Genomic DNA, 13623 nt, shown 5'->3' on the forward strand with positions numbered 1-13623 from the left:
TATGTCTCCTGGTGAAATGGCAGCAGTAACCTGAGCAGAAGTATAAATTGGCCTTAAAGTAGTACATGAGGCCCTCAGTCTCTCCGTCTTTACACATCGCTATTTCACACAATGTCCAACTGATGGCGCCAGTCTCACAGATCTTTAAACCCAGAGCCAACATGGAGAAGACTTTTTGAATCTTTTATTAGCCACAAATAACACACTGACACTGTAAATGATTAGATCACTAATTGACAGGGTAACCAACTGGCAATATACCTCATGTGGGAAGAAAGCATACTGATATTCAATAAAACATCAAGGTACATATTAGTCTTACTCCTGCAGCTTTGTCCTCCTCAAATTCAGAAGTCTAATGTACAAAGTAAATTGCAAGACTACTTACATTTCAAAGATTAAAATAATTCTTTATAGCATTGTCATACATTTTGTGCTGTGTCTTTCAAAGCTGAAGGCAATGCATCAAGAACTGATGGCCCCTCGACATCATCCAATCAGTTCCTGATGCAGTATCATCAACATCAGAAAGTGTCTGAATTGAATACTGGAAACTGGCCTCCATATTGGCTACAAAAATACAAGTGAATACCCTACTGTTAAAATAATGCATATTCTTGCACAGATAGAATTCAAACTAAATGACCGGACTGATAAAAGGAAAACCTAACAACAAACAAAAAAATACACAATAACATTTTCAGTTGAGCAACATTACAGGGGTTTAGTTTCCTGATACACAGCTCAGTATTGTAAAAGTCTGTAAGCACACACACACATCATCGCTGACTTTTAAACATACTTGCCATCATCCCACCATCCTGCCATCAGCTTTATACGCATTGGTGCAGTAGATGAATACTGCTGTGTTTAGCATAACCCCAGTTGCCACCGTGAGAGAGAGCAATAAGATGCTCACAGTTGCCAGCTGAGATTAGGCCTAAGCATAGCCATACACTGATGGGCATTGGCCAAGATAAACATTCTTACATTATGATACTGGGCATATTGGGGTAGGTTCGGGTGGGGGGGTCTTGAGAAATGCCTGTGGCACATGCACACCTCTTCTTCCAAATTACAATTTTCAAGGCACGAGCATGCTTCTGAGGATAGTTTTGCCTGGTTGGAGAAATATGTTATGTGTTATTCACACTCCTAGATATTTTACCCCTCTGTGCATAACATACAGGCTAAAAAAGGCCTCTGTTCTAGACACTGATGTCATTTTGAAACATTCCTTAGGTAGGAAGTATGTATCCAAACGGTTGTATTTTGTGTGATATCAAAAGGCGTATGAGAAGACAGATTGCAGAATCTCTGCAGGTTATTGTGAGAGAGTCTATGACATCACAGTTGCCTGCAGAGATTACCCAGTCTATCTCTAGAGCCTGAGGAGCCTGGTTGCGGCGCCTAACTAACACACAACTAAGATTCACACAATTCAATTATTGATCTGAAGTTTGTTGACAACCATCCTCTGTAACTTGCTCTAACAATTAGCTCTGTCTGTCTATCTGTCCGTCTGTCTGTCTCTCTGTTTCTCTGTCTCTCTGTCTCTCTCTCTCTTTCTCAAACCCAGTAGCATTGAGAGAGAGAATCCAGATAGCTGGATGAGTTGACAAGTACTTCAACAATGCCATCCACAGACCCTCATCAGTAGTGTGTGTGTACATGTATAAACATTTCATTGCCCCTCCCTAGCACAAACACACGCAGAGCAATAGAAGTGTTCCATAAACAAAAACTAGCTCTAATCCGCTTAACCCCTAAACTACGAATAACAAGGCTGTAGAGAAGGTCGGCTAAGTCAGCTAAGTGGTAAAAAAAAAAGCATCCACCCCTCGGTAGCAGCTGGCGCGTGCCCCCTTGTCTTTTTAGAGAGACACCCTCCCCTATTTCACTCCCTCACCCCTCATCCAGAAGGTCCACTTGTTACCATGGTGATTGGGGGTCTATGTTCTATTGTCCAAGCGTTAGTGGTCGTTGAATCACGTCACCTTATAGAAGTCATGGCCTTGGCCTTTTGACACCTCCAGACCCCTGTGACAAAATAAGAGGGAGAGGGTACAAGGAAAAGGGGAAGAGGGGAAGGGAAGGAGAGGGAGACACACTTTTAGAGGATGTGTTTCGCAGACTGAACAGACCAACACAACAGATTGTAAGCTTTCCAGCAAAGCTCATAAGGAAAGTGTGGTTAAAAATTGTTTTTTGATTTGGCATCAGGATGGAATGGGAAGGACTCTTCCAGTTAATGCAAAACAGTTGTCATACAACACATTGACTATTTTCAGAATTATGAACAACAGTACGTGTATATAAGTATGAATAGAAGTATGAGAAATATGTGTGGAAACATTCAGCTTGAGCGCATAGGAAAAACATCCCATCCTATGTTGTATGTGTCTCAATTAGAATGAAGCAGATCTAAAAAAAAAAATAAATAAATAAATAAATAAACATTTAAATCTAACCTATATTGGCCGGGTTTCCCAGATTCGTTAAGAAGCTCTTAACGCTAAGAGCTTCTTAGGAGCGTTCTAAGAGCGTTCTAGAGCGTTCTTAGCGTTAAGAGCTTCTTAAAGAATCTGGGAAACCCGGCCATTGTTGTTTTTTTTGTCAATTTTGTTTTCTGTCACTATAACAATTACACCTTTTATACAAAGGTAAAACAAACGACTCAGGCAAACTGACCATAGAAATCTTGACTTCAAGCAACAATATGCTATCTGTGTGACCTGAACTCATCAAATTCACATACTGACTAAGCCAAAATTTGAGTAACTATTAAGAATTTGGTTCAGTAATAGAGCATTGCTTATTCACTCAATCGACTGAGTCTTTTTGACAGACCTTGCCTGGTTAGCTATGAGCCCCACAGAGAACAGCAGGACCCACACGCTGAAGACCATCTGTCAAAATGATGGAGGTTGTCTTAACTGCACTTGCCCCCACATGCTTTAGCCGAAACAGTAAACATTACAACAGAAAGCATATGCACAGCCTAATTGTCCTGCATGAGTGAAGTTGACTTTTCAAAACAATGAACGTGAAAAAAAAATAATCTATGGCTAATGTTTTCAGTTGAAGAATATACCCCTCTGTTCAATTATGTTCAATTATTTTAACCCAAATGGTTTATACAAAACAAAACAAAAATGAAAGCTTTGAAGTTTTACTGAAGAATGGATAAAAACTAAAGCTCAAAGCTGTGTTCATAAATATTTTGTCATGTATCCTTGTGACAGCTTCCGCAGTGCATTCATAGATTTCTTGCCCCCAAAACCATTAATCATTAACAAACGTTGTCCTGAACATCCAAAAAGTGCACTATAAAATTAAACATATCATCATTAAATCGATAATCATTTCAAATCCACAGCATGGTGTGAGAACAACGAACACTGAAAACCTCCATTGTTCAACATTAATGGCACTTTATATAATTGGAAAGGCCATGTGATTGTTTCTCAAGCAAAGGAATTCTACCCTTGCAGGGTTTTGTGCTGCTGCAATTGTCCCATTTTTTTTTGCCACCTTGTCTTTTTCCCATAGAAGTAAGATGAACCGTGTCGGTTGGTGGTCACTCTCAAAGGACTACTGTACAATGGCCCTTCCTCGCGAATTATGAAGAGATGGAGGCTGAGACGTCCCTCCTGGAGTGTTGATTGTATTGTTTGGTTGGGGCCATCAGCAGGGTGAGGAACTGAACTGGATCGGAGAGGTGTTTGAAGGGGGGGCCTAATACACACCCCTGATGAACACCCCATAACCTTCGAACGAGCTCCAAGGCCGAATCCCAAGTACTCAGGACTCCAAGTCCACAAACAATTACGGTCTACATGAACAAAGATGACATTTTTCATTTGTTCCAGCTCTGAGGTTCCGAGTCTTTTCTGGCTGGTAACAAGGGAAGACGTGGAAGACAATGCTTCAATTAGAGCGAGTAAGACTGGCAATGGATACTGAAATTGGCCCCCCTCTAGTTGTCCATTGTCTTGCCATAGAAGACAGAAGAAAATAATGACAATATGATTTGATTCTGGTACTGTGCACTCCAAAAGCCCTAAGACGTGACATGGAGGCCTACTAAGACTAATCACTCTTTTTCTGTCATCTTTCTTGGGCCATTGTGCTCACCAGTTCAACAGTAAGACACATTGTCTTTTTCACCCCTCCTCATGCCGCATGTCTTTTGAATGGATGTGTTCTAAGTTTAGAATCATAACTTAATAATATTGTCAAAAGCACAAATTGAGTTTGTTTTTGAGGCTCATGCTCTCAAACACTCAGAAGAGTGTTGGAGATCTCATGAACAGGATTTCTATGAATTCTGCAAATTAACCATTACATGTTCTTGTTGCAAAGTAAATATTAAATCCAGTAGTATCCATGCATCGTACAGAAGTGTAGCTTTCCTGTCAATAGCTTCTCAAACACAAATAATGACTGTTTGGAAAATGAGAGATAAAGCTGCATTAGGTCTCATTTCATCACACTGAACTCCATGGGAATACAAGAGCAAACGTCAAATAACAAAACTGAGGCGTAGTTATACTAAAATAGGCCTTAATATAGGCTCCTAATATAAATTCAGTGCAAAAGTGAATACCCAATCTAATCCGTATTTGGCCCCAACCAAAATAAATCCTTAAACTACATTTGTGAGTCTGTAGGTTTAAGAAGGTATGTTAGTTCACATTATGCAAGTCCACGTCAAACCAATATAAAATAACTTACAAAATATTCATAAAGCCACAGTTTCCTTAGCTTTCCTTTGTTTCTTCAAAAAACACGTCCCTAATGCCTCCATACGGCTAACTTCAACAGGCTTGTTCTGGCCCTTAAGCGAATGTTATATGTTCAGTGTCCAGAAGCTCTGTCCCGAAGTATACGCACAGAGCATGTGTTCGAAATTCCCATCCCAATCACCAACCCCACCCTACACCACTCTGCATCTGACCACTACCAGACCAGGCCTACCTCTTCCAATGGCTTGCTGGGATCCAGTATTGATCTAACAGACATGCGCACAGGCAGCAGTACACGTGCACGACATCATACACAGACACACATGCGTGAACATGTACACACAGGTAGTGTGCACACAGCAATTCATCAACACACATTCCCCCCAAATGAACATTACAATACCAGAGAGTGGAGTCAAATAACTAATTTGTGTAAGACTGTTAAAACATTTTATACAACATCCCTGATAATGTCAAATAACGTAGGTGCTGTAACTGAAACATACATGGTACAATATTTCCATACACCTAGTAGGTTTGTCACTGATTAACTGCTGTTGTTTTACTTGGTAGGGTGGGATCATCTTATCGTTGACACGACTACAGCCGGTGACCTTCCCACAGCTCACACTTTTGAAGTCAGAATGTTTTTTGGGGGTATATCATGCGCTGAGCTCACATAGACAACCCCACTGACTTGTAGTCCCCACATGGGCACCTGACAACTTCCCAGGTGCCCTATATTACACAACACAACTGCAATACATCAAAATTCACCATAGTTTGGCCACTGCATTTATAAAATGTGGTTTATGAAAGATAAATGTTGACAGTCAAATGGCCAAGCGGTTAGGGAATCGGGCTAGGGCTATTAATCAGAAAGTTGCCGGTTCGATTCCCACCCATGCAAATTGACGTTGTGTCCTTGGGCAAGGCACTTCACCCTACTTACCCCGAGGGAATGTCCCTGTACTTACTGTAAGTCGCTCTGGATAAGTGTTTCTGGTAAATGTAATGCACTGAGTTTTATGATTATGTTTTTCTCTGAAAGTGCTTGATTAGATAAATCATGTCCATCGTTGTCTGCTGCACTCCTTTTTTGCACTACTATGTCACATTGGAGAACATAGACTCGGAATTGGGTGCCTTCAAATTCACTGTCTGTTTCTTAGAAATTATTTTGTGATCTGGCCAACAGGCTGAGTTCAGTGTATCAGTGTATCGGGCCGCGTGAAGTAATCCATTGCTTAGTGCAGCCCAACATGGCAACCAATGTGTGTATGTGTATTTTTCTGGAACGACTTATCCAAACAACTTCACACTCAACTCTGCACGTCCTTGGGTTCTGAGCAATACACCTGCCGAATATCAGTCACTCACACAATTATTTGGTGATTGATCGAGGAATCCTTTCTCCAATACCATTTTGAGTGATCCTGCCCTTTCCTGGTTTAAACTAATTAGCCTCCGGCTTTCTGTGACCCTTTGTGACCTTTGGCATAAAAGGGAGTAAAACTAAAAGAGGACCACAGGCCTGGCCTCAGAAGCCTTCTGTTGACCTCACACATACATACACACACACACACACAACATTCATGATACTATCAACCGGTCAATGTTAGCAGCTGAAAATAATGGGAGGCTAGAAGATACAATTTGCAAACAGTTTGTGCTCCACTTTAATTGAGAGGGGAAGTGTGCCACATTGTTTAACAAGTTCAGGGAAAATGAAACACAAATTCTCAAAAAATCCTCAACACACACGCATCCACCTACACTTAAACATAGTATTTTTCTCTCATGCACACACACAAACACAAATTTTAAGCAAACACGGGTGGAGAAAGGATGTACACTAAGGCCAATTCCTCTCACTATTATGGGCAATTATTTGGTTTTATTACTATAACACATGGTGTAAAACAGAAGAATATGTTCACACTTCAGGTTATGGAGCCCCAAATGGAGCCCCAATCATTCACTACCATGCCCAACTGAGAACATCACAACAATTAAGCAATGTTTGGGCTCTCTGTCTTCATGGCAAGATGAGACTAAATTAAACTAAAATAACTTTGCTAGACTGCCAGTCCAACAAAATTATTTGTAACAAAACCAAACTTCCAAGCCTTTAACTTGGGGAGCTAGAGACTAGTATGCTTGTGACAATAGTAGGTTGCCATTGTTTCCGACATTAACATTATAGGTATTGGACATAAACCCACAATGTTGTGACAAGTATGACATCAAACTCCCAACATTGCACAGTGTAATCCACCATCTCAAAGGCCAGGTGTCAGTTTGCCAGTCTGCTGGTGAGCAACAGTGGGAACCCATGTTACAGAGAGGCCATGGCCATGTCTTTTAGCCATCATTACCCGATTCTTTCCTCTTCAGTTTTACAAAGCTCATTGAGGTACTACTTTAATACCTCTACTGCTTTGCACTGCACAATTTCCAACCACACATTGTTCTAAGTTGTTTCTCAAAAATGTATGGTTTAATTATGTTTCCTACAAAAATGGCAAAACCATTTATTTCATATTGAGATGCAAACAAACCAACAGCAATGTAAAGGGTTGTTGGGGTTATTTTGTGAATAGAGAGGGTGTCCATCTTGGCACCTATATTCCGCACAGTTGCCCATGTTTCTCGTCCATGGTTTATTTAGCATTTTACCATGTATTTAGAATTTTGACTTTTGAGTTTAGCCCTTCAACCCTTTGTCTTACTGTTGTCTTCTTTAATAAATCAGTTTTTGACAATTATTTGAGGTATATCGTAAGACCCAGTAAACATTTCAGAATGGTGGCCACATTGGCTCAATTAAAATGTGCATAAGTATTAACTACTTAACACTAGAAATTAAATATTTAGATCAGACACACACTGTCTTACTGCTTGACGTGTAAAATACTAATTATCCGTGAGATATTTCAAATACTGCATCACATTGTATTTATTATCTCACATTAGAACAACAACATTGCTTTAATCCACTGATATAATTTGTTGGACATATTTGTGCAATTTTTTCATATTGTATATTTACTACACAGTGTTGCTATAGTGTCAATGGCCTTTGATTGACAATTAAATACCCCATTATTGTCTTTTAAGCTACTTCTTCTACTTCAAAATGTTTATTAATTACCATGATGGCAGAAATGGTACCTCCAGTGGCTATTCACACCATTTTGACAGCCGATGCATCACTGCAATAGTATAAGACAACCAGATGACTGCATTTTAAAGTTGATAGTGGACTTAAATAGGGTGTAAACTGTAGCTGTCTTCTGTAAGTGAATCAAAAACTTTATTTCCTTTATCAATTGACTCCAATTGTGTTTTCTTATGTTTGTTTTCAGCTAGTTTGACTAACTGGAGGACTAACTAGGCGAAGGAAAATGCCAGTATGTTGTAGTTCAAATGTGAAAACATTTTAATCAAAAATGTTATTAAATATCTATGAAAATATACATATTTATACAGAACAGGATCTAAACATCACCATTGTATTCATGCCTTCAGTAGTTTTTGGGATCTTGAGTAGGCCTATGTTTTTTGCCACATTATGTATTTGTAATCTCTTGTTTTCATCAAGTTTCATTAGAAATTGCATACAAACATCAGGCACAGGAAGGTTAATTCTAACAACACCAGAGAATAACTAGAGAGAGGGGAATGGAGGAGGAAAGAAATAGGGGGTACCTCTTCCATGTAGCACAGTGGGATGATGTGACCAAAACCAGAACAGGTGACTTTCTCCAGTGGTCCAAAACGACACAAATTCGAAGGATGACAGGGAAAGACAGGGGGATGGTTAAGAGAGACATAGAGGGAGGGATTGGAAGGACAAGATAGCGAGACAGAGGAAGGAGAAAAAAGGAGTGCTTCAAGCCCCCGTCCTGTTGATGCTCCTCTCCAACAGCTTGGCAGTGGGCGGGAGAGAGAGGTGGGAGGATCCCTTAGCTCCTCCCCCAGCTGTCTCCTCCAACGGAGTGTGTCCAGTGCCTGAGGGAGGCTGCCTCCATCTTACCCCTATTCTTTGCAGGTTAAGCTGTCCCCATGCACTGATCCTGGGACAAATATTATGATCTCAGCCATCTAAAGGTTTAGTTTACACATTAAGAGTTCATTTGACTTCAACTCTGAGAGGCAATTTGTAGGAAAATGGAGGGACAGTGACCAGTATGGTTATCCACTAATCTATCTCCTATCTTATCTCCTAGTCTACAAGGTAATCTACAAACATAACAAATATTCCTCAGTAATGTTTGTTTGTGTGTGTGTTTGTGTGTCCTTGTACACCCAACTGTACACAACTAAGTGGTCTGTAAAAAATTAGGGAGTTGGAGAAGAATGATACAACATAATCATTTGAAGAATACATGATACCTACCTTGTTCCCACGTTCCACCCTTTCTCTATATCTCTCTATCTGTCTTTCTTTTCACCCATTGTCTGAGTGTTCATGTTTTCATTAACCTCTCCCCCCGTTACTGGATGCACGTTACATGACAAGAATGGATTTTTGCCCTTTTTTATTTTTTCCTTTTTTTGCTATAAAAGGAAAGAAACATGTTTACAAAATCGCAAATTTTGATTGATTAAAGTTGTATTAAAACTGTCCCACCTTTAGTGTGTCAAGAGCCAATTTACAGATCATGTTAATAAAAAATAAAATAAAAACGCGGACTATTTTATAGGGGGGAAGAACTGCGGACTATTATACAGTGTGTGTGTGTGTGTGTGTGTGGGGGGGGGGGGTGTTCCCCGAAACACATTTAATGAACTCATCATTCCAATTGGTATATCAATGCATATCAATAAATATTTCAAAAAAGTAATTGATGTACTAAAACAAAGCATTAACGCTTACATATCATGGGTTGGAGCTACTTAGGGCTACAAAAAGTTAGTCGGTTTATGGTAAGGGTAGAGCTCAGGCAAGGCTTAGCATATCAAAAAGAAACACTGTAACAAAAGAACCCTAGGCTAGTCATACATTTACATTTAGTCATTTTGCAGACGCTCTTATCCAGAGCGACCTACAGTGAGTACAGGGTAAATAGGGTGAAGTGCCTTGCCCAAGGACACAAATTAATTTAGCACGGCAAGGACAACCGGCAACCTTCTGATTACTAGCCCGATTCCCTAACCGCTCAGCCACCTGACTCCCAATTAGGCATAGTCATAAGACAATGGAAATCTTTGCCATCTCTCCTCTATTCTCAACTGGACGTTGTACAAAACACTTCTAATAAATCTGAAGGCTTTTGTGTTCTGAACACCTTTCCATTGCAGAGGCTTTCCCTTTGCAGGCCTTATATGCCCTTACGGAAGGAAAATATATTGCAGTAATTGGAAAATATCATGTGATATATTAGGCAATATATGTCCATATATGGGATTAAATATTTATATTGTACAATACATTGCAACATATTCAACATGAATATATAATATATGTGTTTATACATCCCAAAATATATGCAATTTTATATCTAACCACCATAATGTATTCCGATTTATATTGGAAAATGTATTGGTAATATATGTAAAGATATAGTGTCACATGTATGTTTAATATATCGTAGAATATATTTTAATTATATGTAAAAATAAACATAGGTGCAAGCAGCAATGGCAAAATATTGTAAAATTGACATAATAGATAGTTACACCGGGATTACCCAGAAAACTAGAAACTTTTTTGTAAAAAATTAAAAAACCCATGTCTGAGGTTGAACCTGGAACCCTTCGTTTACCAGCACAACCTCTCATCCAATTGAGCCATTCCAAGATCTGGACTTTGCAATGTTCAGTTACTGAATAATAAAATAAGACGTTTCTCCTATGGCAATCATAGTCACATTTGGTCCAAGCTCAAAAAGCTCTAATTCAGTCATATTTTCTCATATTAAGGTGAAACTTTGCAGGGGGAAGTCACCTTCAAGCCTATTGCTGACGGGAGAATCCTAATTATATGGAAGGATATACATAAAATATATGTACAGATATGTGTTCAATATATTGTGGAATATATTTAAAATATAGGTAAAATTATATGGAAAAATATTTAAAATATATACTGACAATGATCGCTTCCAGCAAACTTCTTTTGAATCAGCCATTTCCCCCTAAATAAATGTCAATCTTATGGTATTTACGTTTTTGGGGGCATATTTAGCCCCCAAAAGTTAGCAGGTGGTACTGTTTGAATCGGGATTCCATTTGAAATACTGCCATTGACAACGTTATTAGAATACCTTCTAGATGGCTGAGCGGTTAGGGAATCAGGCTATTAATCAGAAGGTTGCCGGTTCGATTCCCAGGTGCAAAAATTAAGCCGTGTCCTTGGGCAACACAATTCACCCTACTTGCCTTCGGGTATGTCCTTGTACTTACTGTAACTTACTGTGAGTCACTCTGGAAATCGTCTACTAAATGTAAATATCACCACATGTCTGTACATTGTATGGGCATGTTCTCATATATGTACACATGCATTGTACAAAACCTCTTTACATATATTTAAAATATATTCTACCATATTTGAAGCATACATGTGACACTATATACATTTTGGGATATATAACCACATATATTATATATTCATGCTCCATATATTGCAATATATGGAAAACGGCAATCATTGCTGTATTCTGCAATATATTGCAATATATTACATGAATATATATTATAGTTTATAATATATTAATCATCAATATATTATCCCATGTATTTCCATATATAATATATTGGTCAATGTAATGGAAAATAATACATTATAATATATTAAAATGTATTTCAAATCATGTATTGGTAAATATATTTTCTTTCCGTAAGGGTGGCTAGTATGAAATGGCTTATAGCAGGTTTTGCTTGCTCATAGTAGGTAAGTGGCCAGTTCCTGTATGCTAATAACATGTTAATGTAATACACTTTGCCAACTGACCCCTGCTTCGTTTCCCCCTTCGCGCCCTCCTCCCCCAACGACGCTCCTCGTTGTCCGATGACCCCCTGTGATTTCTGCCCCTACCCCTGCCCCTCAGGACCCTAGAGGTCATCCAGCAGGAGGGCACGTGTGCCGGCCATCTCGAGAGATCCAGCCCGGGGTCATATGGAAATGACTGCAGGGACACTCCAGCTCCCCTGGCTGTTACATAACACTGGTGACTGTGCAAAACTAGATGCAGGATTTGCATCCTCCATTTAGAGCAATGGTCTTCAACGGACAATCCACAGAGCCTACTGTCCAGTATGTTTCCCTGCTCCAACGCACCGGATTCAAATGATTGCTCATGATAAGGCTTCTGCTAAGCTTGATAACAACTATTCGATTGAATCAGGTGTGTTGGAGCAGGGAAACGTCTAAAACATACAGGACAGTGGGCCCTGAGGACCAGGGTTGAAGATCACTGATTAAGAGCCTTGAGTGTTTGTGCAAAAATGTATTGTGAAAAAGATTCTGTTAGGAGAGATGCCGTATGGTAAACATGCAGTATTAGGTTAGTTTGTTCATTATGACAAATATGTTTTATGTACTTACATTTTTCCTACAGGAAGATGTTTCCTACAGGAAATCTGGGATCTAAAATTTATATACATTTTCACTATCAGTTAGTTTGCTGCCTGCCTCATTGTCTCTCAATATTATTTTACCTGCTTGACAATTAGTGAAAATATATTTGGGCACTACTGATGTACAGTATAATGTGAAATGACGAAAAGTGCATTCACAAATCAGTATGCATAGACCTATTTTAACTAACCAAGGTTACTGTTGGAGAAAGTTGAATGTGTGTCAGTAGAATAGAAAGTGGGAGGGTGCATGGTGGCAACAACACACCGCAGGGATGATTAAACGGATTTCGGCAGGGTCTCCGTGACAAGCACATTAGAACACCTGACTGCACCCCCCTCTTTAGGAGTCCCTGTGCGTCTCCCTCTTTTCACAATGGATGTCGAGAGAGAGCAAGGGAGAGGAGAACCAAAGGAGGGAGGGGTGAAGGGAGGAATGATTTGTGGTCGGACCCCTGAGCGTGGCATGGTGAGGAGCACAAAGGACAGGAGGGCGTCGGGTGGGGGCTCATGGGCTGCACCATCTGCTTTCAAACCGGTTTGAACGCAGGGTTGTTGTTTAGGGGTGGGGTAGGTGTGTGCGCATCTATGTGTGTGAATCTATGTGTGTGGATGCATACATGCATGTGTGCTTATGTGTGGGTTGGTTGGTACATGGGTGTATTATCAGGGCCAGTGATGGATCCCGCCAACTTAGACACACACCTCATCCCCATCCTCCCCAAATTACACACAACCCCCCGCTGGGTAATCGGCGGGTGACGGCCAATTCCTTCTTATTTTCTCAAGTTTTCGTAGTACCGCAGTAATTAGAGAAATTACTTTGTCTGGCCCAGATTTGGTGGTGAATGTAGCACACTCTTTCTCTCTCTCTTAAACCTTCTGCTGTCTTTTTAGTCTTCTCTATCTCTTTCTATCTACTCTAGTACTCTAGTATATCCACAATGCTTTATGTTGATATTGATCATTTTAATTGACCATGTTCTTTTTTCTCTCAAGACCATTTTTTTTTTTCAATCAACTTACATCTGTACATGAGAACATTTTTTTGTAAGTCAATTCCAGCTGTCTGTCTTTCCATATTTTCCTGATCATTTACCATGCAAGTTTTCATGTGAAAGAAGATGAATGAGGTCATATTGGACCAAACAAGGGCCTGTACTGTGTAAGACATTGTGTAACATATTGTCATCTCATAATTGTCACACACACACACACATACTGGGTCAGGGGCTCCAAGACCCAGCATGATACCTCAGGCGTGGCGATGACAGAGGCCTCTTGGGAT

Source organism: Hypomesus transpacificus, chromosome 21, assembly GCF_021917145.1.
Source record: "Hypomesus transpacificus isolate Combined female chromosome 21, fHypTra1, whole genome shotgun sequence".
In the NCBI taxonomy this organism is placed as follows: domain Eukaryota; kingdom Metazoa; phylum Chordata; class Actinopteri; order Osmeriformes; family Osmeridae; genus Hypomesus; species Hypomesus transpacificus.